Source organism: Propithecus coquereli, unplaced genomic scaffold, assembly GCF_000956105.1.
Source record: "Propithecus coquereli isolate 6110/MARCELLA unplaced genomic scaffold, Pcoq_1.0 Scaffold425, whole genome shotgun sequence".
NCBI lineage: Eukaryota > Metazoa > Chordata > Mammalia > Primates > Indriidae > Propithecus > Propithecus coquereli.
The window spans coordinates 226,261-230,590 of NW_012150008.1; positions in this window are offsets into that span (position 1 = coordinate 226,261).

Consider the following 4,330-nt stretch of genomic DNA (forward strand, 5'->3'; position numbering starts at 1 on the left):
GTACAGTGTTTATAAAGTCTACAGTAGTGTACAGTGATGTCCCAGCCCTTCACATTCACTCACTACTCACTCGCTAAGTCACCCAGAGCAACTTCCAGTCCTGCAGACTCCTTCATGGCAATTGTCCTGTACAGGGATACCTTTTTTTTTTTTTATCTTTTATCTTTTACACTATATTTTTGCTGTATCTTTTCCATGTTTAGATGCATTTAGATACACAAATACTTACCATTGCATTACCATTGCCTACAGTATTCAGTACAGTAACATGCTATATAGGTTTGTAGCCTAGGAGCAACAGGGTGTACACATAGCCTATGTGTGGAGGAGACTACACCATCTAGATTTGTGTAAATACACAGTAATATTCGCATGGTGAGTGACACAATCGCCTAATGATGCATTTCTCAGAATTCATCTCCATCATTAAGCAATGCAAGACTATAGCTGATTTTTCAAAACTCAAAATATGAATCTTTTTTTCTATAGGTAAATTCACATTTTCATTTAGGGTAATAATTCAACTTTATTCTTTTCGTTTTACTTTGTGTGCTATTTGTTACCTTGGTCTTTTCTGTTCCTCGTGTTGGCTGATCATTTTCCCTTTTCTATTGCTAAATTGGAACTTCCACTGTGTTTAGATTAGTGGCTATCTCCCTTTCTTAATAGTCGTTATTTGGGCAGAATGAGATCACTATAATACTTTCTCACCCACGGTGAATTTTATTTGCCACTCTCTTCCAAAAAGAGACCACCCTTGCTTGCTCTTTTCCTCCCTTCATAGCCCATTCTTTAATCTTTCCTCCATTTCACTAACCTAATAAAAACTCTTAATCCAAAGTTATTAGCTTTGCTCTTCTTTCATTTATTTGATTTCACTTACTTTATGCTTATATTACTTATTGTAAGACTCACTCAGATTTCCATTTAAATTTAAATATACTCTGAGAGAGTGAGACATTTACTGCTGGCCATTGGATTTCATTGCTTTCCCTTGTCTTGAGGTGATAGTTTTATTTCAGATGTAATTTAGCTAGACCATTTTCTTGGGTATTTATATCAGTAAATAATATATTCTAAATCTTCATATGTCCAAAAAAGTTTCTTGCACTTTCACAAATTGTATTTTAGGTTGGTAGAATATTTTTGGATTATAGTTTTTCCTCAGTAATCTACAGATATCATTTCAATAAATTCTGGCTTCTGGTCTTCTAGAAGAGAAACCCAATGCTAGTCTGATTCTCTTGTTTTATGTAGATGTATTCATTTCCTATTGCTGCTGTAATAATTATCACAAACTTGGTGGCTTTGAAACAAAAATTTATTACCTGGAAGTCAGAAGTCTGAAATAGGTCTCACTGGGCTAAAAACAAGGTGGCAGGCCTATGTTTTTTACTTGAGGCTCTATGGGAGAGGCCATTTCTTTGCTTTTTACAACTTCTAAAGGCTGCCTGCATTCCTTGGCTTGTGGCCCTTTTCCATCTTCAAAACTAGCAATTGCCAGACAAGTCTTTCACACATTGTATCACTCTGATGCTAACTCTTCTTCCTCCCTGTTCCACCTTTAAGGATCTTTGTGATTATATTTGGATCACCTGGATAATCCAGAACAACCTAAGCTTAAAGTCTGCTGATTAACAACCTTAATTCCATCTGCAACTTGATTCCCCCTTGCCACGTAACACATATTTATGGGCAGGTTCCTAAGATTAGGCCATGTACTTCTTTGGAGAGCCATAATTTTGCCTACCACAGCAAAAAATTTCTGTCTGAGCACTCACAAGTTTCTTTCTATCCCTGGAATTTAGGATCTTAAGCAGGATATGAGATAGTCTCACTTCTTTTTTCAGCCCAAGGAAATTTTCTGTCGAAATATTGTTCCATTAGTACTTACTAATTGTTCTATTTTATTTCTATTTTAAAATTTTATTAATTTGAATAAACAGTATATTCTCATGATTCAAAAACTCGAAGATGTAAAAAAGATAATATAGTAAAAAGTCTATCCTTTGCCCCTTCTGTTGCTTATGCCAACAGAACACTATCTCCCCTTGGGCTTTGATTCTCCAAATGTGATATTCAATCTCTCTATGCCTAACTCATCTCTTCTTTTAATATCAGTAATCATTCCTCAAAATAACTCTGCAGTCAGGTTTTACTTTCTTTATAGAAGAAAAACGAAGACAGATGTACAGAAGTTGAGTTGCTAAAAAACATACAGCCAGGATGTGAGTGGTTGAGTTGGTATTTGCTTAGGTTTGTATGACACCAAAATTTCCTTCCTTCAAACACAGTGACTGCAGAGAAATGTCCCCCTCCCCTTCTTCTAGCCCATATAAATGGAATCAAGGTGGTGCCTCATGACATCACTGAAGTCATGAAGCCTGATGGAAACAAGACTAAATCAAGGAACAGGAACTCTGAGTTCTGGGCCTGGCTTAGGGACAAACCATACTGCCTTAGACAAGCCTTGGAACCTTCTCAGGGAAAGTATCCTCAATCAACCCTCAAGTGGGCATAGCAGGCCATGTATATCCTAAACCAGTGCTTCACAATGGGGAAAGCCAATTCCACAATTCAAAGTTTCTGGAATTTTTTTTGCAGCCATTTTCCAATCAGCAGAAGGAAATGAATAACTGTGGACATCACAGAACCAAGGCAGGGCCAGGCGCGGTGCCTGACGCCTGTAAGCTGACCTCTCTGAGAGGCCAAGGCGGGAGAACTGCTTGAGGTCAGGAGTTCAAGACCAGCCTGAATAAGAGCAAGACCCCATCTTTCCTAAAAATAGAAAAAATGGAGCCGGGCAACTAAAAACAGAAACATAAAATTAGCTGGGCATGGTGGCACATGCCTGTAGTCCCAGCTACTCGGGAGGCTGAGGCAGAAGAATTGCTTGAGCCCAGGAGTTGGGGGCTACAGTGAGCTAGGCTGATGCCACGGCACTCTAACCCCGGCAACACAGTGAGACTGTCCGCAACCCCCCCCCCCGAAAAAAACCAAGCAGGCCACACCATAATAAACTATTAAAACCCATCTTCATATTTTAATATTTCACGCTGATTATAAATTTTTCTTCATAATAATGCTCAGTTTCTTTAATGAAAAAATCATGTTTAAAGTTTTCCACCAGCCAAATTTCTTATCGGTTTTCTTTGTCGCAAAACGTCAGGGTAATAAGAAACATGCAGTTACTATCCTACTTACAAATGGGGAAAGTAAACCTTAAACAAGTAGTCCGAATTCCACAAGCAACCAAACAGAAACCCAAATTCATGTCATCACATTCTTGCATATGTAACTATGTATAACGTAAGCCTACACGGTTTCTGAACTCCGGTCACATTCACACAGAAAGGTTAAGTCACGCCGACTTCCACGAATAACCACAGGCACACGGCCTAAGACATAGAAACTTCACGTACCGGGCCACAAATCCCAAATCACCACAATGTCAGAATCCCACTCACCGTCCGCCAGCAGAGCATACCCAGTCGTTCATTCTCAATCACCCGCTCCTCTCCACACAGCCCTGGCAGCAGCGACGGCAGGCGGCGCTCCGAGAGTGGCTGCAGCGTCCGCGAACTACACTTCCCACAAGCCACTGCGGCCAGCCCGGGTCGCAGCCTAGACCCGCCTTCCCAGAGTTCCTCAGGTGTTTGGCGCCTCCTAGGGGTCGGGCTGCACTTCCCAGAAGCCACCGCGGCCAGCCCCGGTCGCAGCCCATACCCGCCTTCCCAGAGTTCCTCAGGAGTTTGGCGCCTCCTATGGGCTGGGCTGCACTTCCCAGGAGCCACTGCGGCTAGCCTCGTTCGCACTTCCCAGAAGCCACCGCGGCCAGCCCCTGTCACAGCCGAGACCCTCCTCGGAGTTCCTCAGGCGTTTGGCTTCTCCTGTGGGCTGGGCTGCACTTCCCAGAAGCCACCGCGGCCAGCCCCTGTCACAGCCGAGCCCCTCCTCGGAGTTCCTCAGGCGTTTGGCTTCTCCTGTGGGCTGGGCTGCACTTCCCAGAAGCCACCGCGGCCAGCCCAGATCTGCCTTCTCAGAGTTCCTCAGGCGCTTGGCGCCTCCTGCTGGCTGGGCCGTGACTCCTTTGCCTCCGCGGTGCGCTTCGCCGAAGCCACCGCGGCTCCAGCCAGCCGTGTGGGGCTCGGGACGCCTCCTAGTTCTTCAGGCTGGGACCGAGACTCGGCCTTCCGCGCCCGATGCAGGGCCCCGAGCGTCCTGGCATTTCTGAGCCGAGGCTCGCAGGGACTCAATGGGTGTGGCGCAGAGGGCACTTCCAATGTGACTACATTCCCCGAGTCCTCCGCGTCAGCGCGTTTGTCCCCCT